General features: G+C 42.7%; 1 protein-coding gene across 1 annotated transcript in view; it reads left to right on the top strand.

Moving 5' to 3' along the window:
• The first annotated feature begins 10,731 nt into the window (after positions 1-10,731).
• TNXB (tenascin XB) overlaps positions 10,732-24,421 on the top strand; it is a 184,173-nt gene continuing 170,483 nt past the window's right edge. Inside the window, exon 1 of the mRNA XM_073598403.1 lies at positions 10,732-11,142. The gene's annotated coding sequence lies outside the window, so the exon portion shown is untranslated. The remainder of the gene's footprint in view (positions 11,143-24,421) is intronic.

The raw sequence follows: 24,421 nt of genomic DNA, 5'->3' as shown, positions 1-24,421 counted from the left end.
AGAGGGAAACCATCAGCGTTGTGGGGGGAAAGGGGCACACAGGGGGGGCCCAGACAGCAGATGGAAGGGGTGCATGTACTAGAACCAATCCCCCTGCAGTGCAGCCAGAGGGAGGAAGAGGAGGAGAAGCTGCCAGCACTGCAAGGGGAGGCAAAAGAGGATCGGTGTCTGCAATAAGACAGTACAGCCGGACCTCCTGCTCAGCAGGTGCCTGGGGCCCCCCTTTTGAACTGATAGGGTCCAGGCCCAGTACAGGAGGGCTGGCTGTACTGCCTTATCAGCGGCCATGTCAATCAGCTGTGCACCTGCAGGGCTCTAATGAGGAAAGCTGCTGGGTCTCCATCCCTTTAGATGTGTTCCTATTGGGAGTATCTCACCAAAAATGACATTTTTGTTGCAGGGGATGCCTTAAATCTGACTTGTATCATACTGCAGATTTCTGGTAAAATTGGTGAGCCAATCACACAAGCAGAAAATTATGTTTCTGGGGGGTGTTCTGTACACATTCTGTGTACAGAACACTTCCAGGTAGCCATATTGCATTGCATTTTCAGAAAATTACAGCGGCTGCAGATTGAAAAGGAAAATACATTTTTAATAACATTCAATTACAATATGACTTGTGTTGCAATTGTACACGCTATAATAATTTTTCCTTATTGGCTATTCCCCCCCCCCACGAAAGTGGAGTTACCCTTTAACCCATTCAGCACAGTAGGGCAGCAGCTACAGAGAGCAGCTGCAGCCAGTGTTTCTCTCACTCTCCATTCTTAGCCAAGCACCTGGTTACACTAACCTAAATCATTCTACTGTATCTATGGAAGTCAGTATGTCTCCCTCTTCATTTCAATTACCCGGGGGATGGAGAGATTAGTAGTTTACAGAACATTTTTTTTTACTTTCTTTTCAGCTCAAAGAAAGTGTCAAGAACACGGTTCATGCAGCCACCACATATAAGGACTGGTAAGATGCTATATGTGATATTTTTGTTCTTTGGTTTAGATATTTTTTATTTATACACATCTCCTACCATTAAGCCCATTCCCCTAGGCAGAATGCGTCAAAGAAGTAGCTAAGACTAACATTGGGATTATTTTTGGCGAACTCCTTGTTTATGCAGTAGCTACTTCTTTAATGATCGATGTTTTACAGACCTGTACAGAGAACATTACAATATGGGTAATAAATCTGCACATTTCTCAGATCTGTCTTACAAAAAAAACATGGCAAGGTAGTTGAGACAAATAGGTCAGCATTGTAGCTAAAGTTAATTCCTGGGTTCAGGTTACAAGCTTGGAGGTCACTGGCTCAGCTAAATCATTTCATTTTGATGCACAGACTTTGGAAGTTCTTTTGCCACTGATTATTAGATACCTTTTTAAACCGGAACACTTAGAGGGCTATTTTAAAAAAAATTCTGTGCAAATGTCTCAAGCATACGCACAGCCATTACGAAATATCCTCGTAATTTGTCTAATATGTTTACTTCTCACAATTGTTAGCGCCATCTACTGGCCATGATGCAGTATTTTCCTGAAATACCCCAATCAGGAAATGATGATCATAGGAAGTAAACACAAATTACAGGGATTATTCATGAAGGCTGTGGGAATGCTTGAGGCGTTAGCACAGCATATTTTGTTTTATTTATTTATTTCAGGTACTTATATAGCAACAGTCAATTTATGTAGCGCTTTACATATACATTGTACAGTCACATCAGTCCCTACCCTCAAGGAGCTTACAAACTAAGGTCCCTAACTCACATTCATACTAGGGCCAATTTAGACAGGAGACAACTAAACTACCAGCATGTCTTTGGAGTGTGGGAGGAAACCGGAGTACCCGGAGGAAACCCATGCAGGCACAGGGAGAACATGCAGACTCCAGGCAGGTAGTGTCATAGTTGGGATTTGAACCAGCAACCCTTTTGCTGCTAGATGAAAGTGCTACCCACTACACTAGTTTTAATAAATATACCCTATAAAGTCTGCCCAAAATGTAAAGTATATCTAAAGCCAAAACTTTGTATTTTTTTTTTGTCTGTGAAGGTTTTCCAGGTCTTGGTATTGGTAACTATAGTTAGATGCATTCAACTGGATTCATTTTGTAATTTTGAAGAACGGGTGCAACTGAAATACATCGTAAAATCTTGATGGTGACCTTTCTCTGTGACACCTGGCAATCACAATTGGGTCAATATTGTAATTGTTCCTAACACAATCCAAATCAAGGACAAGCAGCAGGAGAGCTGTTAATGTAGTTAGAATACTACCAGGGACTAGTGCTGTGGACAAATTTTGCCACAGTCAGAAGAGCAGCTGTGCAGTGAACTAACTTTTAAAACACACCTTAGTTTATAGTCCATAGCAGTGGCGGCCCGTCCATAGGGGGCGCACGAGTGACGCCCCCCCACCCAGCAGTCACAAAAAAAACATAACATTTTTTAAAAAGGCCCTTTAAAAAAAAAAAATAGAAAAAAATCTTCCTTAAGTGCACTGTGTTTGGGCGCCGGACACAGTGCACTATGGGAAACGCCACGTCAATGCAATCATGAGATTGCAGACGAGGCGCTTCATTTGCAGGCTTTTGACCTGCTTTGCGGCGCAATCCAAAGCTCCGAGCAGCTTCCACCCGTAGTATTACTACGGGTGGGAGCTTTGTTATAGTTAAGAGGTTACTTCCGGTTTCCCTGTTCAACAGGGAAACCAGAAGTGGCGTCAGCAGCTCTGTGGAACGCACGGCCCAAGCAGATCTACCTGTAAGATAAGTGAGGCTGCATATGATGGGACACAGTGAGGCTGCATATGATGGGACACAGTGAGGCTGCATTTGATGGGGCACAGTGAGGCTGCATATGATGGGGCACAGTGAGGCTGCATATGATGGGACACAGTGAGGCTGCATTTGATGGGGCGCAGTGAGGCTGCATATGATGGGGCACAGTGAGGCTGCACATGATGGGTACAGTGGCTGCATTTGATGCTGCACAGTGGCTGCATTTGATGGGGCACAGTGGCTGCATAAGATTGGCACAGTAGCTGTATTTGATGGGGCACAGTGGCAGCATTTGATGGCACAGTGGAAGCATTTGATATGGCACAGTGGCTGCGTTTGATGGGCACAGTGGCTGCAATTCATAGGCACAGTGGCTGCATTTCATGGCACAGTGGCTGTGTTTGGTACAGTGGCGGCAATTGATGGGCACAGTGGCTGCGTTTGATGGGCACAGTGGCTGCGTTTGATGGCACAGTAGCGGCAATTGATGGACACAGTGGCTGCGTTTGATGGCACAGTGGCTGCGTTTGATGGCACAGTGGCTGCGATTGATGGGACAGTGGCTGTGATTGATGGCACAGTGGCTGCGATTGATGGCACAGTGAGGCTGCAATTGGGATTTTTTCTGAATTTTTCGGTTTGTTTGCCCCCCCCAAAAAAAATTTTGAGCACCAGCCGCCACTGGTCCATAGTCCCTACCCTACTCCATCTTGACCAGGTAGCATTAGAGCCTGTTTAGGGACTGCTAGTTTTATGACATGGGAATTTTATAAAGGAGCTTTATTTAAAGTCTTTTGAGGATTTGTAGACCCTGACTAAGTACTGTGTATGCATTCCAACCTGATCTGCTTGTTTCAACATGATCTATCTTGAACGGATATTTTATTGGGGCAGTGATTCTAAATGTGTCAGCTCAGTCTGATCATGTTGTGGCTGGCTTGCAAAGCAGAGAAGTGAGGGTGACACTGTGTACCACATAACTTTCCCTTCTCCTTACTCACGTTGGGGTCATAAGGTGCTTCCAGGTATGAAGGTGCATGTGACTCACAGCTCTGTGCCAATCAGAAACAGAAAAGTGATGGCAGAAAAAGACCAAGTGGTCCATTGAGTCTGTTCCCGTTTTTGAGCCTTTTTCTTTTCTTGAGTATAGATCTTTGTTCCTCCCAAATATGTTTACATTCCTTTCATTTTGACTGTGCTCGAAGTCTGTTCCAAGCATCAACTACTCTTTAGGCAAAATAATACTTTCTAATATTAGTCTTCCACCTGCTAATTCGAGGTTCTTTTCCTGTGTTTAATTTAGTGCCAATGTGATTTTTTTTTTTTAAACCATCACTTTTATTAGCATTTTAGTGATAATAGTCATACAAAAAGAATGTAAAGAGGAGTGACAAAGCTTACTCAGGGGCAGTGTTCCAAAAATACAAACCAACCAGTACATTACAATACATATTCTAATAAAACCTGAAGTGTGTGGCTTGAGCACAGTATACCTGATATAGAAAGAATTAGGCTATGCCCCAGGAACTATAGATTCCCCCAATTTAAGGATGACAACTGCAAGGAGAGGAAAGGCATACAAATACAAGGCTGTCCTCTTCAATACCCTGAAGAGGACAGCATTACAAGCCAGATGGTAAGTGTCATTGCTGTAGAGGGATCATCTAACCAGCGTGACCAGAGTTTAAGGAACTTTTTAAGATGGCCCCCAATTGTGATAAGTGTCTCTGTCACGGATAGGGGTCAGGCTTGGAGACCAGTAGCTATAGCAGTAAAGAGGCTCCAACCTACCAGCAGGATATGTATACAAGCAGGTTACTATGGCAGATAACGTGGGCTTGCAAGGTGCAGGGTCTAAGCACTAACAGGTATTCGCCAGAACTCCTGATGTTGGTTATGGGTTTTGCTGCGTGTTAGTACCAGGTCGCAGTCCTCAGGGTTGCCCCACCAGAAGGTGAGTAAGCCGGGGTCCAGTAACAGGTATAGCAGTGTAGGGATCAAGCAGAAGCGTAGTCAGTAAACGAACCAAAGGTCAGTAACAAATAGTTTCCAGTTGGGATCAGGCAGAAGCGTAGTCGAGTAACAAGTAACAAGCCAAAAGTCGGTAACGAGTAGTAGCAAAGATATGGATGAGAAGCAGGACCGACAAGAGCAAGATATTGGCTGGAGAGAGCGCAATAATCTGGCAAACAGGAAGTGCAATGGCATGGCTTAAATAGGAAGTTCATGGGAGTATCAAAGAGTTAAAGGTTCACCAGAAACAAAGTACAAGGCAAGATTGTCCAGGGAGCTGTCCAGCATCTCAGGTGGCACAGCAAGAAGAGATACTGCCAGACTGATCTTGATGAAAAAGTCACAGAGAGGGAACGAGTGAGGGTGAATATTATCAACTCGATTTTAGAGAGATTTTGTTTAAGGAAGTGGTGCAACATCGATGCTGATAAGCCAGTTAGTAAGTTAGTAATGCAAGAGGAGACTTGAGGGGTGAGGTGAGAAATAGAGAGATAGATTTTGGTATTATCAGCGTAGAAGCCACGGGAGGTTATCAAGTGACCAAGAAAGGAGGTGTAAATAGAGAAGAGACAGGGTCCAAGAACAAGGCCTTGGTGGACCCCTACAGAAAGAGGAAGTGGAGAGGAGAGAGAAGAGAGGATAGTTATAGGTAACACTGAAGGAGCATTTTTACATAGTTAGTCAGGTTAAAAAAAGACACAAGTTCATCAAGTTCAACCAAAACAAAACAAAACAAAACAATCCCATATACACAAACCTACACCCACAGTTGATCCAGAGGAAGGCACAAAACCCCAGAAAAGCAATTTGCTACAGCAGGGGAAAAAATTCCTTCCTGATCCCCTGAGAGGCAATCAGATTTTCCCAGGATCAACTTTACCTATAAATGTTAGTACCCACTTATATTGTGTACATTTAGGAAAGAATCCAGACCTTTTTTTAAAGAAATCGACTGAGCTTGCCAGAACCACCTCTGTGCGGGAGTCTATTCCACATTTTCACAGCTCTTACTGTGAAGAAACCTTTCCGTATTTGGAGATTAAATCTTTTTTCCTCTAGACGTGAAGAGTGCCCCCTAGTCCTCTGTGATGACCTTAAAGTGAATAACTCAACACCAAGTGGTGATAATAGGAGAACTAGGATAGAGTAGAATCTTGGAGGCCAAGGGAGTGGAGTTTATTGAGAAGGAGTGGGTGGTCAACAGTATCAAAGGCCCCAGACAGTTCTAGTAGTAAGAGTATGGAGTAGTGGCCATTGGTTTTAGCAATTAGCAAATCATCAGTGAGTTTTAGTAGGGCAGTTTCTGTGGAGTGCTGCGAGTTAAAGCCAGACTGTAAGGGGTCAAGAATGTTGTTTTCGGTGAGGTTGGAGCTAAGTTGTTTGTAGACCAATGCCCTGTACACACGATAGGATTTTCCGACAACAAAATCCATGTTTTTTTTCTGACGGATGTTGGCTCAAACTTGTCTTGCATACACACGGTCACACAAAGTTAGTTGGAAATTCCAAACGTCAAGAACGTGGTGACGTACAACACGTACGACAAGCCAAGAAAAATGAAGTTCAATAGCCAGTGCGGCTCTTCTGCTTGATTCCGAGCATACGTGGAACTTTGTGCATCGGAATTGTGTACACACGATCAGAATTTCCGACAACGGATTTTGTTGTCGGAAAGTTTGAGAACCAGCTCTCAAATTTTGTGTGAAATTCCGATGGAAAATGTCAGATGGAGCCTACACACGGTCGGAATTTCTGACAACAAGCTCCTATCAAACATTTTCCGTTGGAAAATCCTATCGTGTGTATGGGGCATAGAGGGTTCTAAAAGTTTAGAAGTGAATGGGAAAAATTGGATAGGTCTTAAGTTGTTCAGGTCAGTTGGGGTCCAGTTAGGGCTTTGTAAGTATGGAAGTGATCTGTGCATGCTTTAGAGGGGAGGGGAAGGTGTCAGTAGATAGGGAGAGTTTGAAGATGTGAGTGAGAGAGCATAGGATAGATGAAGAGGGTGACTGTAGTAGATGCGAGGGAACAGGATCCAGGGGACAATTCTTTAGATGGGCATCTGAGAAAAGTTTGGTAACTTCTTTAGTAGTAGCCAGTTCAAAAGACAAAAGTGTTGACTGTGCTGTTAGACAAGGTGTTTTAAGTGTGGAAGATATCTGTACAGTGGAGGTGTCTTCACATATTGGATCAATCTTGTTTTTCAGCCTCCCTGGCGGTCTGATTATGTCAGTATTTTGAATGTGGTACATTGTTTTGCATGGAAATTCGTTATTTTATATTGTAGGCCGGTAATTCTTAGAAATAACTCACTTAAATCTGTCCAAACAGTACATAGTATAGCGTGTGTATACATGTGTATTAAACACACAGACACTTTAGTGCAGCACTTTTTTTATTATATATATAATATGATAAATGATTATAAATAATTATAAAAAATAATAATATAATAATAATAACACATCTAATTCAATATTGTAACCAAACCAAAAACACTGAAATTTGTCCAAACAAGGAAGCAATTTTACTAGTCACTATAATACTAGACACTGCATATTGGTTTATTAAGCATCCCGGGTATGAAAAATTTTGAAACATGGGACTGCACAAAGTGTGACGTCACAATCAGCACAATGGAACCTGGTTTCCTTTCTGATTTTCTTTCCACTTTCATCTTGCTTTGAGCAACAAACCACGCACATCCTTGTAGGTACTGGCTTTTTCTCGGTTGGTGGGATGTAGTCCATGAAGTGACAACCAGCCAGGCTTTCGAGGTTGACAACGCCAACAGCACGACATCCAGCTCTATTCACAGCCATTGATGGTGTTTGGTGGTTCATAAATATGTTCGGCAACTTTCCAAATGAACACAGAATGAATCACAGGCTTGTCACTCTTTTTTTTTTAAGCAGAATGTAGGCATTCCACAAGCATTGCTCAAGAAGATGCCTAAAGATCTTCTTGTAGTACTTCTTTTGCTGTTTCCTCATTGCTGGGTAGAATGTCATTGCTTGGTCGACTCTGTTGACACCTCCCATGGTGTTATTTATTGTAGTCTATCACTACTTGTGGCTTTATGATTTCTTTCCCACCCTTTGTGCATACCATAACAGTGGAAGTATTATGAACTGTACTCATTAGGCACACATCTTTCTTGTCACGCCATCGCAGTGCCATCATTTTGCCTTTCTGCCAGGCAACCATTTCTCAAGTCTTTAGCTTCTCATTGCCAAACATTGGCAGCATGTCGCGCCGGTTAGCTCTAACGGTTCCATAAGCATTTTGTTTTGCAGAAGAAACTCATAAAGTTCATGAGACGTATAAAAGTTATCGGTTGTTACGCAATAGCCCTGATTTAGCAATGACTCAATGAGTGAAGGAAAGGAAGATGTTGCCATTTCATAGTTGCTGTATTTTGGATTGAATTTTGTTCCTTTTCCAGTGTATATGACTGAATTCCAAATGTAGCCAGTTGACGATTCGCATAGCATGTAGGATTTTACGCCAAATCGTGCTCTCTTTGATACCCAGCTGAGCCTTCCCTTGTAGGCCATTAGACTTCCATCTATGCTGATATCTCTTTCTGGCACATAGCTCCATTGGAAATTCTTTAGAATCATTTGAGATACTTCCCAAATTGTCTTTAGTTTTGGTGCAAGATGAGTAGTTTCATCAAATTTTTAGTTGTTTTCGAAGTGTAAAAATTTAACGATCAGGGAAAATCTGTACTCTGACATGACCGTGCCAAAGAATGGCAATATTAGTTGTCCAATACCACTTCTGCAGGGGATTTCCAACCACTCCCTGAAGTATTATTAGGCCAAGAAATTTCCAAATGTCATCTTTGGTCACTGGTTCCTACTTTCTGCTTCTTGGAAACTTCCGATGCAGAGTAGCTAATTGTTGCTTTTTGTACAGGTTTGTCTCAGTAACTATTTTTTCAAGCTCATTGGTCATAAATAATTGTAAGTATGCCAAGGGGTTGTCGGGTTCAACGTCTACTTTCATACCAGATGCTCCAGTAAATTGGAATTTTGGGGGCGCTGCCTGATCCATACCACAGTCAATAGAGCACCAAGTTTGCACATCACTGAGCTCAGTCGCAGAATCATCGCTGTCATCACTTTCAGTGTCTGATGACGAATTTCCCCACGAATCACTATTGCTCAATTCTGCAAGCGATAGTGATTCGATAGTGAATATCACTGTTTTCTAAAACTGTTTTTGACCTAAAGGGACGTTTTTTGAATGATACAATAATGCAATCCTTACAGATTACAATGTATTGTGTGTATGTCATGTTTTGAACTTCTTTTGAATTTCACGCCTGGTTCCACACCCCTTGCGTCACGGCATTCGCAGGGAAAAGAACCCGGAAGGCAGAATGCCAGCCTTGGCCGGAGGACATAGCGAGAGAGCATCAGGGGATTGTAGGGACAAGGTAAGTAACACTACAGGGATACTACAGTGTAATCCCGAGTGTGGCTCGAGGTTACTGCTTTTTGTACTGAAAATTAACCCTGAGCCACACTTAGGATTACCGCCAGGGAGGTTGCCAAAGTGATTGGCGATCTCTTGGGCAGTGAGTGAGTTAGTGGGTAGCTTCCGGGTCCTGTTCCTAGCTGTTGACCTGCTGCATTGTGAAGAGAGGGAAGCTGCCTACTCGGCATGAGCACCATTCAGAGAATGCTTTGCATTTTCTCAATGAATGCAAAGCATTCTCTGACTGGATAAGGTGAAGGTCATGATGTCACTTCCCATGCCTCTTCACCTTGTCCAATCAGAGAGGTTTTTGCATTCAGTGAGAAAATGCAAAGGGATCTTTGAATGGTGCCCATGCCGAGCGGGCAGCCTCCTGTGTTCACATTTCAGCAGGGCAGCCGCTCAACATGAAGCTAGTGGTGGTCATGGCATACCTCCCAACATTTTGAGATGGGAATGAGGGACACCTACTAGCAAACATATGTAGGCATAGGACACACCCCCTGCCACACCCTCTTAAAGGAGAATTAACCACAAAAAAAGGTTAATAAAATCCACAAGGGCTTTTTTTTACCACTACCATTCATTTATATTGGCTTTTAACATTTACTAAAGCAGCCATTTAGAATTTGAATGAAAGGTTTAGCACTGGGAAACACTCTTTGAAAGATAAAAAGTGCATTTTATATACAACTCTCTAGATCAGACCAAAATGAGGGGGGGGGGAGGGACATTGCTCCAAATCAGGGACAGTACTTTGAAATCAGGGACAGTTGGGAGCTACGGTCATGGTAGCAGTGTTGTCTAGTAGTACAGTGAATTCCAGCTTCTAGAGGCATGCGGCAGGTGTGAATAAAATTCTATACCCAAAATGTTTCTTTAATTTAACCCTTAAAGGTTTCAATCAAGTTCCTCTTATCCCTTCCTTCCCTAAAGCTGTATATATTAACTCCCTGCAATCTCTCCTGATATGTCTTATCCTTCGGACCTTTCATCACTTTTGCTATTCATCTCTGGGACTTGTTCTATCTTATCAATATCCTTTTGTTAGTGAGCCCATATCCCTGTGTAAGCTGTGACTCTGACAACTTGTAGCTCAGGCGGCACTTTTCTTCACTCCCAGCAGCTCAACGGAACGATGAAAGAGAGAAAGAGAGCTAAGGATATGGTGCAGGGGAGGGCTGCACCAGCAAAACACAGGTTCACTTTAAAGAACTTTTGATTGCCATGAACACTGCAATTTTGGATACTGTGTCACATATTGGGAACAAGTGGTTTTGACACAAATGGATTTATTGAGTGTGAATTAAATGTTCTGTAAAGAGGAAGATAAAACTAGTAGTCCTAATAACAAGTACAAGGAAACAACTAGAGGAGTCAGATCCAAAAAATTGCTAAAGAGCTGAAAATACAAGTGAGATCATACAAACAAATAAAATTGTTACAAGGCTGTGAGGACGGTAGATCTAGACGCATAAAGGGGCAGATGGAGAGAGTTTAAAAATACAGAGGAAGACAAGGGAACAGAGAGAGAGGAGGGGGAAGAATAGAAAGTGGTGAAAGGAGGGAAGGAGCCAGAGGAGAGAGGGGTGTAAGAAGTATTGATGTCATTACAGATGTGTATCAGAACTTTCAGCATGACATCATAAGTTGGACCTGTCTCTCCCTCCCTTCCTTACTCTCTCCATCTGTCAGTCATCAGAGCACAAGGAGTCAGACAGTGGATAACAGCCACCTCCATCCACACACACACACAGCACCGGGAGCTGGAGGGACCCCAGTCTCTGAGACCAGTGACAGCAAGTGGCAGCTTCTGCGTCATCCAAGGATACCGGAGCTTGTGCTTATTCCCAGCACTCTACAGAGGTAAGAGAGATGGAAGATCTGCACAGTCTATACAGAACATGATAAACTGGGGGAGATTTGCTAAAACTGTCACACACAGAATCTGGTGCAGCTGTGCATAGTAACCAATCAGATTTTAGGTTTTATTGTCAAAGCTTAATTGAACACGCTGAAGTTAGAAGCTGATTGGTTACTATGCACTGCTGCACCAGATTCTGTGTGTGACAGTTTTAGCAAATCTCCCCCTTTGTGAAAAATATTCCCGATTGCCGAATGCTAAAAGGTGGCAAGTGCTCACTGCTGAAATTATGTAACATTGTGCCAACAATGACAACGAATCAAACGTTACCGTTCACTACTTTAAAGTTCTGAGAACAATGAAAGGTGGTTGCTGATTGGTTGTTGCAGGTTATTTGGGGAGATTCAGTAGGGTATTTACAGCACATTTCTGACAGAATAGATGTAGTTGGAGGACTTATGGCAAACTCTTGATATTTTCATTATTAGTACAGACGCTCGTGATAAAGTTAAGTCGTTTTTATTTGAGACACTTTTACTTAACGGCGGTAATGTGACAAACCCATAAGGAAATACTGTGACATGATATATATGGGGTTGTGATATATTATAGTGGTGTTATCTATTAATACTGTTGTAAAAGAGCACAACTATTTTTTTGTATTTTATTGTATGCAATGACTATCTATCTATCTATCTATCTATCTATCTATCTATCTATCTATCTATCTATCTATCTATCTATCTATCTATCTATCTGTCTATCTCTTTATTTATCACTATCTATCTCTTTTTCTCTCTCTCTCTAAGACGGGCCATTCATTATATAATTTCTTGTACAATTTTCCTTTAGATTTCCCAAAACCATATAATATGAGATAAAACCTAAACACTTTTTAATTTGTATGGAATCAGGCATGCCCTTTTACTACATAGTTGAAGGTAAATCTAAAGGAAATTGAACAAGAAAATTGTATAATGTATGACCAGCTTTATCTATCTATCTATCTATCTATCTATCTATCTATCTATCTATCTATCTATCTATCTATCTATCTATCTATCTATCTATCTATCTATCATCATAGGAAAGACCTCCCCCATAAAGGATTAAATTGTTGATTATGTTGCATGTGTAATTATTGCTTTCCTTTGAATTCAAGGGGTTGTTGCCCTGTATCTTGCTGATATATATATATATATATATATATATATACTGTGTATATACACACGTTGTTTTTAACACTAATTTTAATCAGCCATCTTTGCCTTACAATAGGTAGCAGAATGCTTTTTGTACTGTATCCAGTCTAAAGACACGTTATCTGTATTTTCTTAGTGACAAAAATGGAAGATGGATTCTGATTGGTTGTTATGATTTACTGCACTTGTTCCTTGCCTTGTCAACAGTGAAATCTTGAACTAAATAATCAACAATACTATTACTGATCGATCTATTTTGAATGCTATGCCCTGTACACACGATAGGATTTTCCGACAATAAAACCGTGGATTTTTTTCTGACAGATGTTGGCTCAAACTTGTCTTGAATACACACTGTCACACAAATGTTGTCGGAAATGCCGAACGTCAAGAACGCGGTGACGTACAACACGTACGACGAGCCGAGAAAAATGAAGTTCAATAGCCAGTGCGGCTCTTCTGCTTGATTCTGAGCATGCACACTTTTGTGCGTCGGACTTATGTACACACGCTCGGAATTTCCAACAACAAGTTTTGTTGTCGGAAAATTTGAGAACCTGCTCTCAAACATTTGTTAGCAGAAATTCCGACAACAAATGTTCTATGGAGCCTACACATGGTCTGACTTTCCGACAACAAGCTCACATCCAGCATTTGTTGTCGGAAAATCCTATTGTGTGTACAGGACATTACAGTGCTCAGAATGAAGCAATTGGACGTGCAATCTGAGCTTTTTGTGTTGATTGTAACACCCAATCAGACACTTTTATCTCATCTTCTAAGTTGCTCTAAAAATGTGACAGCTGGCAGCTAATCCATTGCTTTCACCAAAGCCAGTATCCTGGCCTTCGCTATCATTAAAGTGCTTGTGTTTTAATAACTGTATGAAGTTGATACGGTAATTAAAGGTATAGTATTGGGGACTGTCCAGAGACCCCCGTTCCCCCCCTCAACGTCCAAAGAACCCACACTGTGAATGTACTGTTTTGTTCATATGTAGATTTTGGACTGTTCTTTTCTCTTGAATAAAGGAATTTATTTATATATAAATATATATATATATATATATATATATATATATATATATATATATATATATATATATATAAAGATAGTATTCAGTAAATAGATTTTTTTAATGTCATATGCCTTTATTTCGATTTTTCTCAACATTTATAAGCAGATCAAGTTCAGCATACAGTAAGTGACAATGACAATGGTTTATAAACAAGATTAGAGCAATTAAAAAGTGATCATTGTAATCACCCCTTTACGGGACAGATTGGTCTGCATGTAAATGCAAAGAAAAACATCAATAAAGGTGTATCGAATTAAAAAAAAGAAAAAAAAAAGGAATTAAAAATAGTATCACTCCATGTAGTCAACGGAATACCATATTGTTCACAGCTGTGGTCCTTTAATTCTTCATGAGTCAGCGCATGTAAAGTGCAGTTCTAATTGCTATAAAAATTGCGGTCAGCGTTTAGAATACTGAAGTGGGAGTTAAGCTCTTATAACATAGTGGAATTTTAAAATTTGGTAAAAAAATTGACACTACTTAATTTCTACATCTCCACTTTTTAGACTAGGTAAGAGTTGGAATAATGAATTACGGTAAATGAATACGCCAAAAAGTGTCAAAAACACAGAATGTGGGGGAGCTAATTCTTCTACAAGAGTTGGTGAAAACGTTTGATTTGGATCATGCTTTGCTGAATAAATATTTTTAGTTTAAAAATAATTGTATTGCATATAAATATTTATATCCCAATAGCAATAAAATTTTCAGGCAAAAATGTTATACATTGTTTCCCTCTCATGCGTCAGGAATCAGGATTAACAGTGCCTTGAAAAAGTATTCATACCCCTTGAAATTTTCCACATTTTGTCATGTTATAGCCAAAAGCGTAAATGTATTTTGTTGGGATTTTATGTGATAGACCAACACAAAGTGGCACATAAATGTGAAGTGGAAGGAAAATGATAAATGGTTTTCAACATTTTTTACAAATATGTGAAAAGTGTGGCGTGCATTTGTATTCAGCCCCCTGAGTCAATACTTTGTAGAACCGCCTTTCACTGCAATTAGAGACATACCCAAAAAGATATGCAGCTGTAAAAGCTTTGCACATCTAGAGAGTGACATTTTTGCCCATTCTTCTTTGCAAAATAGTTCAAGCTCGGTCAGATTGGATGGAGAGCGTCTGGGAACAGCAATTTTCAAGTCTTGCCACAGATTCTCAATTGGATTTAGGTCTGGACTTTGACTGGGCCATTCTAACACATGAATTTGCTTTGATCTAAACCATCCCATTGTAGCTCTGGTTGTATGTTTAGGGTCATTGTCCTGCTGGAAGGTGAACCTCCACCCAAGTCTTTTGCAGACTCTAATGTCGCGTACACATGAGTGGACTTTCCGGCGGACTAGGTCCAAAGGGATTAGTCCGTCGGACAATCCGATAGTGTGTGAGCTAGTCCGATAGCTTTTCGGGATAAAAATCTGACGGACCTAGAAATAGAACATGTTTCAAATCTGTCCAACGGACTAAAATTGGGAAAACTGTTTTGCCCCGTACACACGGTTGGATTTTCCGATGGAAAATGTGTGCTAGGACCTTGTTGTCGGAAATTCCGACCATGTGTAGGCTCCATCACACATTTTCCATCGGATTTTCCGACACACAAAGTTTGAGAGAAGGCTATAAAATTTTCCGACAACAAAATCCACTGTCGGAAATTCCGATCGTGTGTACACAAATCCGATGCACAAAGTGCCACGCATGCTCAGAATAAATAAAGAGATGAAAGCTATTGGCCATTGCCCCGTTTATAGTCCCGACGTACGTGTTTTACGTCACTGCGTTCAGAACGATCGGATTTTCCGACAACTTTGTGTGACCGTGTGTATGCAAGACAAGTTTGAGCCAACATCCGTCGGAAATAATCCTAGGATTTTGTTGTCGGAATGTCCGAACAAAGTCCGACCGTGTGTACGGGGCATTAGTCTGTGTGCTGGTCCGACGGACCAAATACGACGCAAGGGAAGCTATTGGCTACTGGCTATTGAACTTCCTTTTTTAGTCCCGTTTACGTCATCGCGTTCAAACTGAACGGACTTATGAACGGACTTAGTCCTATCGTGTGTGGCCAAGTCCGTTGGTTCGGAAAGTCCGTCGGACCTAGTCAGAAAGTCCGTCGGAAAGACCGCTCGTGTGTACGCAGCATAACAGGTTTTCTTCTAAGATTGCCCTGTATTTGGCTCCATCCATCTTCCCATCCACTCTGACCAGCTTCCCTGTCCCTGTTGAAGAAAATCATCCCCAAAACATGATGCTGCCACCACCTAATACTTAGTGGGGTCAAGTCAATGGTCAAGAATAATCGATAGAGAAGAATGAATTGCGTAAAATTCTTAATGTTAAAGCGGAGTTCCACCCAAATTTTGAACAATATCTGTATGTATTCTCTTCCTTGCCTAGATGCTGACATGCCGTTTAAAAAAATTTAAATCGCCGTAATTACCTTTTATTTTTCTATTCTTCTTTGCACTTCCTGGTTCTCCTCCCATGGGAGTAGGCGTGTTTCTAGCCTCTCCCAGACTCCTGGGAGCTAGTCTCAGGCTTCCCAGGATGCCACTGAGCGTGTGCAGGAACGAGCAGTGAATGCTGGGAGCACAGCATTCACCACATCCAGGAAATAAATGCTTGTGGGCTTCAAATGCCCACAATGAAGATGGAAACCGCCTGCAGTGAATAATATAAGTTATTCTTTCCGACGAAATCTGACACAGGCGGACATATTACACACAATATGTGAGTATGTAATGCTGAGAAGAAAAGTTTGTGAACGAACTAAAAAAAAAAAAAAAGGATAGATAGGTGGACCCCCGCTTTAATGAAGTCACATTCACTTCTGTCTACCCTGAAATTAAATGTAAAAATTTGCAACATTTTCATAGCAATCAAATCAAACTTTCATAAGAAATTTGTATAGTCACTGATGATATTATCAAATGTTCTAACGAATGATTGTTGGGTGAACATGCGCACAAAAATCTAACATTATATGGCCATGGACATTATTTGAGAGCAGAACTTTATAAACATGCATTACATTTATACACAGCAAGTAAACCTACTATGGGAGATGTATGACGAAACAGCCACACACTAGGGAATATATGGAAAGATCTTTTTCTTTGGGCCAATGGCACTAAAATGTGCTAGGAAAACATTGCACACACCTGCTTGTATACAGTATGTCACTCCCTAGCCTTCTCGATGAGTGTGCCATTGCTCTATACTGACAAAATCTCTGCAAAACATAAGTCACCAACAAGAGAGCAGCATGCTTTATTCATCCTGCCGGTGAGGAGGCAAAAAATGCAGGTCTCTAATAGCTATCCTGTCCTGCAATAATATATATATATATATTTATATATACACTATATTGTCAAAAGTATTGGGACACCTGGCTTTACACGCTCATTAAAGGGGTTGTAAACCTTCCGTTTTTTTTTCACTTTAATGCATCCTATGCATTAAGGTGAAAAAACATCTGATGGTTACAGGCCCCCAGCCCCCCCAGTTTACTTACCTGAGCCCTCGAAAGTCCTGCGTTGAGAATGCGCTGGCTTCTCGGCTCTTCATTGGATAGATGGATAGCAGCGCAGCCATTGGCTCGCGCTGCTGTCAATCAAATCCAAATGACACGGGCGCTGGGGGGTGGGGCCGAGTCTGGCATTCGTGTCTATGGACGCAAATGCTGGACTCGGGAGCGCGCCAGCAAGGTAACCCCCTTGGGAAAGCACTTCCCAGAGGGGGCTAGCTCACGCGGAGAGGAGCCGAGACAGCCGCTGGGGGACCCCAGAAGTCGTGGATCGGGGCCACTCTGTGCAAAACGAGCTGCACAGCAGAGGTAAGTATGACATGTTTGTTTTTTTTTTTTTTTTAATTATGAACCTTTAGTATCACTTTAAATTTAATGGCATCCCAGTCTTAGTCCTTAGGGTTCAATATTGAGTTGGCCCACACTTTGCAGCTATAACAGCTTCAAATCTTCTGGGAAGGCTGTCCACAAGGTTTAGGAGTGTGTCTATGGGAATGTTTGACCATTCTTCCAGAAGCGCATTTGTGAGATCAGGCACCGGGGCTTAGAAATCCCCTGAGCTGAATGTCCAAAACGTCCCCTCGTCAGGAGGGACGTTTTGGAGCATTCTAATAAGCAATTAGACCAATCAGCAGCCCATCCTGTCAGCTATGGAGAAGACCCGTGGCTGCAGAGAGGATTTCTAAGCCCCGGACTCCTGGTGCGGACATACCGGGGCTTAGAACCAGAGATTGCCATGGCCCAGGTCAGGGGGACCAGGGGGGAGGGGGGGGGGGCGAGGAGGGGGACCTGTGTAAGTTCACCTTTCAGATTTTTCTAAATTTAACAAATGGTTGTGGAACAAATTGTCTGAGTTTTCATTATTTCCTATGGGGAAATTCGCTTTGATATACAAGTGCTTTGGATTACAAGCATGTTTCCAGAACGAATTACGCTTGCCGTCCAATATATATATATATATATATATATATATATATATATATATATATATATATATATATATATACACACACTCTCATACACTCATACACTCTCTCTTTCTCTCTAGATAGATAGATGATAGATAGATATATCTATATCTATATCTATATATAGATATGCATTTACAGTATTATATATACATATAAGAACACAGCACTTCTGACATGCTCCAAATGCCGTAATTCCAATGATAAATAGATAAATGGTACATCAGTATGTACAGTAGAAGACCCTTCATCCCCACCCTTCATCAAGGCTGCAAGTTGAATGCCCTTTGTTACTTTGCAGATAAGTCTTCCTTGCACAGATGCCTTTTCAGTATCATGCTCATCCCCTGCCCCTCTTGTCTTTTAAAGACGCATAAGAGACCATGCTTGGGGTGATCAAAGTGACTGATTTTCTCATGTAGAACTAATTTAGGCAGAGTTGTTCCTGGTGAGTGCTCTCTCTCTAAAGTTGCCCTGCTCAGTGACTTTCTGGCCTTAAATCCAAACCAGCAAATCGGTGGTTCCACTGGGCAAACTGGAGGATGAGGCAAACTACTTTACTGTAATATACACAATTACCTGCAGCCAGGGCTAGATTTTCATCATTGGAGCCTATAGGCACACAACCATTGGTGTCCGATTAATGACTCCTCTACTAGGGCTGGACCACTTTAATTTCACAGAACTGTTTTTGTTCTTCTGGTCTTTCCCTGGTTTAGAATATTATCATAATGCTGATTAAGGCTACTTTCACACTGAGTCGCTTTACAGGCGCTACAGCGCTAAAAATAGCGCCTGTTTAGCGCCTGTAAAGAGCCTCTCCTGTGTCTCCAGTGTGAAAGCCTGAAGGCTTTCACACTGGAGCGGTGCGCTTGCAGGATGGGAAAAAAAGTCCTGCAAGCCGCATCTATGCAGCGCTATAGGAGCCTTGTATTCAATATAGCGCCACTTTACCGCCGACGCCCACAATGCCCTAATCTGAAAGTAGCCTTAGTGACAGGGCCTCTTTAAGACTTAGTGCACACTGGCAACACAAGGACAGGAAAAACAGGCTGTTTTTACCATCCTCTGACCACCCACATTCAAATTGAAATGGCAGCGGGAGGGGAAAGTTCACATTGCCACAGCAGTGTTGCTTCATGGTGCGACAATTTGAACTCACCATGTTGATTTTGACAGGCGACACCACAAATCAAGCTCGCCCATTCAAGTCAGTGGGACCACGACATAACTGGATGCCAAATTAGGCTCCTACAGTTGCATCACACTAGTTCAGGAGTCTCCAAACTTTCTCAACAAAGGGACAGTTTACTGTCCTTTAGACTTTAGTGGGACCGGACCGTGGCCAGTGGGAGTAGAAAATGCCCCAGTGTCAGTGGGAATAAGCAATGGGCTTGATTTACTAGGAGAATGCAAAATCAGGTGCAGCTGTGCATGGTAGCCAATCAGCTTCTAACTTCAGCTTGTTCAATTGAGCTTTGACAAATAAAACTATGAAGCTGATTGGTTTCTTTGGAGAGCTGCACCAGATTTTGCACTTTCCAGTTTTAGTAAATCAACCCCATTGTCTCAAGCTTGGCAATCAGCAGGAGTAAAAACAATAAAATAGTGTATGTGGTCAGTAGGAATAGTGGCCTATCATTGGTACAAGTGGGAATATTGGTGCCCAATCATTTATATCAGTGTGAGGAATTATGCTCCATCGTTGGTGTCAGTGGGAGGAATAGTGCCCCATCGTTGGTGTCAGTGGGAGGAATAGTGCTCCATCGTTGGTGTCAGTGGGGGGAATAGTGCCCCATTATTGATGTCAGTGGGAGGAATAGTTCCCCAATGTTGGTGTCAGTGGAAGGAATAATTCTCCATAGTTCGTGTTAGTGGGTTAAATAGTGCCTCACCATAGTTACCATAGTTGGTATCAGTGGAAGAAACAGTGCCTTATACAAGTCTGAGGAAACGTGAACCAAGGGACAAAGGCAAGCAAAGGGCCACATTTGGCCCATGGGCTGAAATTTGGAGACCACTTTACTAGTTGAATGTAAAATCCCCACTGGGATAGAACCCCCCCCCCAGGGGATAAGAAAGGGGATGCAGGTGGTTACAGTATTGGCTTTGTGGTCTGAAAAGTGATCCACTGCGGATTGCTTTCAAGAGGAAGGAAGCCATCTGTGTGAAAGAGACCTAAAGCCCACCCCTGTACCCACGTATACTCACCTTCACAGCACTTCCCAAACATGCCTTCCCTCTCTACTGCAAAATGCTCAATGCTCCGAGTATAGGAGGGCACGTGATCTCCTCCTTTGATACAGTGCTCAGACCTAGCAGCCAAATGCTAGGCCCAAACAGAGTCACAATACAGAGGGCAGTGGTATGATTGCCCCCTGTTAGCTCTTACACCAGCCAATATTTAATATTTTGTTGCACCTGTACCAGAGGAAGCAGGGGCAAGGGAACTCTGTGAAAGCAAGAATAGTGACCCATGCACACAGGTGGTTTGAGGCTTCTGACACAGATTGTGTTATCTTGTACACATGCACAGCTATACATCCTGCAACGTGGCTCTTGTGCCAGCCTATACCTACTTACAGACATTCATTAATATGGGCGGCTGTGCACTGGAGGTGTCTCTCCCAGTCCCAGGCATGGAAACACACCTCCAGATTACATCAGAACTGGCTGCGTGCCTGAGGCCCAACTGGGTCATGGGTGGGCTTTAAAGAGACCCTGTCCTTTTGCCCTGAATGCCAAAAAAAAGAAAAACATCCAAGAGGCCATGGGGATTTAAACATTTTTCATGTATAAATCAGTGAAAGGAAAATAATTATTTAGAGATCACTGGGCTCGGGTTAGGCAGCTCACAGAAAACAGGGCTGCCCTCCAGTGGGTACCCAGACCGTGATTCAAAGCATACACCGACAGAAGGAGCACCGGACCAAACGGTGAATGGGGTTTTTTATTTGGGGAAAATCCATTCACTCCAAAGTCGATTGTTAAAAGCAAACATTTTTTTAAAGTATTTTCAAATGGTATTCATCATGTCATCAAATGCACTTTGAGAATTTATGAATATTTCTATGAATGTAGTCTACTAGTGTATTTCTGGCTTTATATTCTATGCAAACATTTATGTGTCTACACTTTTAACCCATGCCATGCTTCCTTTTATGATTGTATTTACTATGAAAACCTTTTGAAAACTTTTGAAATTGAAAAATACATTTAAATATGCATAATGATGAATATGGTAAAACTAAAGATAAAAGGGATCCCTAATGGACATAGTCTGGTTCTTTTCATGAACTTGTAAGACAGTCATCACTAAATGGTAGACTGCCAGCCAGGAAGCCCCCCTTCCAGGTTCCTTCCCATCCTTTATAGTCATTGGTTGCTAGAACTGCTGGAGTCTTAAGAACCAATAATGTCATGTGCATGCCCTGCCCCCAACATCACTGGAGGACAGAAGTAGAATTTCCGCTGTCCAGCTCCCACCCCCTGCCTGCCTGGCGCTAAAAGGTACACAGGCACTCTGATGGGGACATCTGATGTAAGGGTGGGCAGGATGTAAGGGGACACTTTGATGGGAACCCTGATCAATACAAAAAGAAGCAGTCACTTCCAGCGCTCAGAAGTCCTCCACAGTTGGATAGAACCAGTGGCGGATGGTCCATTAGGGGCGCCCGGGCGCCGCCCCCTTTGTTCACTCCACCCCTTATATGCATAATGGATAGATTCATGCATTCATGCATCATCCACAGCCGCCGCTGCCACCCCCTATTCATGCGTCTGGCCCCTTTCAGGGCACCAGGCGCATGACTTACAGCGGCCGGGCTTTTTTTAAGCACCTGATTAGAGCCAGAGGCTCTAATAGGCTTTGAAATAGGGTGGGCTTGGGTCACAGAGAGTGCGAACGGAGTCCACCCAGATGTGTTATGACAGCGAATAAATATTCGCTGTTGAAACTCTGATCCTCAATCCGGCCAATCAGAAGCGGGTGTGAGACCTGTTTTCCGATTGGCTGAAAAGAGAAGACTCCCGATTGGCCGCCGAGGAAGAGGGAGGAAACGGAAGACACCACCGCTGAGAGCAGGAGAACGGGAGGCCACCGCCGCCTAGCAGGGGAAGTCACTGGTGATGGGGTAAGTGCTACTGACTGACCGGACAGACCGACCGGGAAGGGGGGGCATACTGTTTGCTGCCCCCCCTAAAAAAATTTCCACCGGCCGACACTCGATAGGACTAAGGGACAACAAATCCAAATGCTTGGCGGATGCAGCCCTCCTTGGATAGAGGAATCCAACGTGAAACTACAAAAGAACAAACAGGAAGGCGCAAGCACCTAGTGCATTACCAAAAATGTATTTGAGAGATAAAAACTGATAAAGATGGATACTCACAAAAGTACAACTTGTAAAAACTACAAGCCAGCTTAGCTCTGAGGAAGGGGGTGCGGCCCTGAAACGCATCAGCTTGCCAGCATAGCGGGGTGTTATTGGAGGACACACATCCTGCACTCTATGGCATTCACGAGTTGTACTTTTGTGAGTATCGCTCTTTACCAGTTTTTAAATACATTTTTGGTAATCCACTCGGTGGTTGCGCCTTCCTGTTAGTTCTTTTGCAGTTTGAAAAAAGGAAGGGGTACCCCAAGGGGATGGTGTGGGTAAAAGGGTGGACAGGATATTGGCAATAGAATCATAGAAGAAGGAAATGAATACAGAGTCTGTTTAGCCTTCTGGCTTTTCTCTGTTTCCGAAACATGTTGGGACTTGTTGTGACCACCATATTCAATCGACTTCCAGTCTAGTAATGTTGTGTGCTCTCAACATCCCATTAGCTGGTGATTTCTATTGTACATGTATTTCAATTTCATGATTTTAGATGTTTATTGTATATTCTATTCTATTTTGTATACATTTATCCAATAAAATTTATATTTTTATATACATCTTCTATGATTCTATTACCAATATCCTGTCCACCCTTTTACCCACACCATCCACTTGGGGCACCCCCTTCCTTTTTTCTAATCCCAATTGGGATGTGGTAAAAGCTGTCAGGATTTCCTTATTGGTTGGTTTCCTCTTCCTTTTTTTTTTTTTTTCCGTTCTTTTGCAGTTTCACTTTGGGACACCTGATGCAAAGGAGCACTTTGATTGGGACACCTAATGTAAGATGCACTGTGATGAGGACATTTAAAGTGATAGGGCACTCAGATTGGGACACTCCCAAGGCTCTCAAAGCACTCCCTTAAATTGGGATTTAAGGGAGTGCTTTGATGGGGACATCTGATGTAAGGGGGGCACTCTGATGGGGGCACATGATGTAAGGGGACACTGTGATGGGGACACTGGATGTAACGGGGCCTTCTGATGTGGACACATGATGTAAGGGAGTGCTTTTATAGGGACATCCGATGTAAGGGGGCACTCTGATGGGGACACATGATGTAAGGGAGCGCTTTTATGGGGACATCTGATGTAAGGGGACACTCTGATGGGGACACATGATGTAAGGGGACACTGGATGTAACGGGGCCTTCTGATGGGGACACGTGATGTAAGGGAGCGCTTTTATGGGGACATCTGATGTAAGGGGGCACTCTGATGGGGACACATGATGTAAGAGGGCGCTTTTTATATGGACATCCGATGTAAGAGGGCACTCTGATGGGCACAATGATGTAAGGGCTGTGATGTGGAGACCTGATGTAAGGGGGCAAATCTGATAGAGACAAGTGATATAAGGGAATACTGTGATGGGGGCAGTGGATGTAACGGGGCATTCTTATGGGGACATCTGATGTAAGGGGCACTATGATGGGAACAGTTTACGTGAGGGTACACTGTGATATGAACACTGGATGTAAGGGGGCATGCTGATGGGGACACCTGATGTAAGGGAACACTGTAATGGGGACATCTAATATTAGGGGGGCACTCTGCTAGGAACTAGTGATATAAGGGAGCACTCTGGTGGGGACACCTGATGTAAGGGAGCACTGTGATGGGGACACTTGATGTATGGGGGCACTGTGACAACAGTCTATATTTTAATAGACATACTGGGGTTGTTTACTAAAACTGAGTGCAAAATCTGGTGCAGTTGTGCATGGTAGCCAATCAGCTTCTAACTTCAGTTTGTCAAATTTAGTTTTGACCAAAAAACCTGGAAGCTATTTGGTTTCTATGTAGAGCTCCACCAGATTTTGCGAACTCCACGTTTAACCCCTTAAAATCTGGCGCCTGCCGGCCCTTTAAGGGGTTTAGATTGTCTGTAGGCGAGGAGGGCTTTTGTTTGTGTGAACACTGTGATTGGCTGTCACAGCAATCACATGATCGGAAAGCTCCCAATCGCAAGCAGCAAATGGGAGCTTTCTGTCAGCCACCGGTAACTGTTCCGGGAGCGAGCAGGGTGCGCACTCTCAGCACTGTTCTATTGTGCTGTTGCACGCAAATATGTGGCCGCTCTGCGTCAAGACCCCGCTGCCGAGAGGCCACATATCTGCA

Source organism: Aquarana catesbeiana, linkage group LG09, assembly GCF_042186555.1.
Source record: "Aquarana catesbeiana isolate 2022-GZ linkage group LG09, ASM4218655v1, whole genome shotgun sequence".
Taxonomy (NCBI): Eukaryota; Metazoa; Chordata; class Amphibia; order Anura; family Ranidae; genus Aquarana; species Aquarana catesbeiana.
This window is presented reverse-complemented; position numbering and strand designations above follow the sequence as displayed.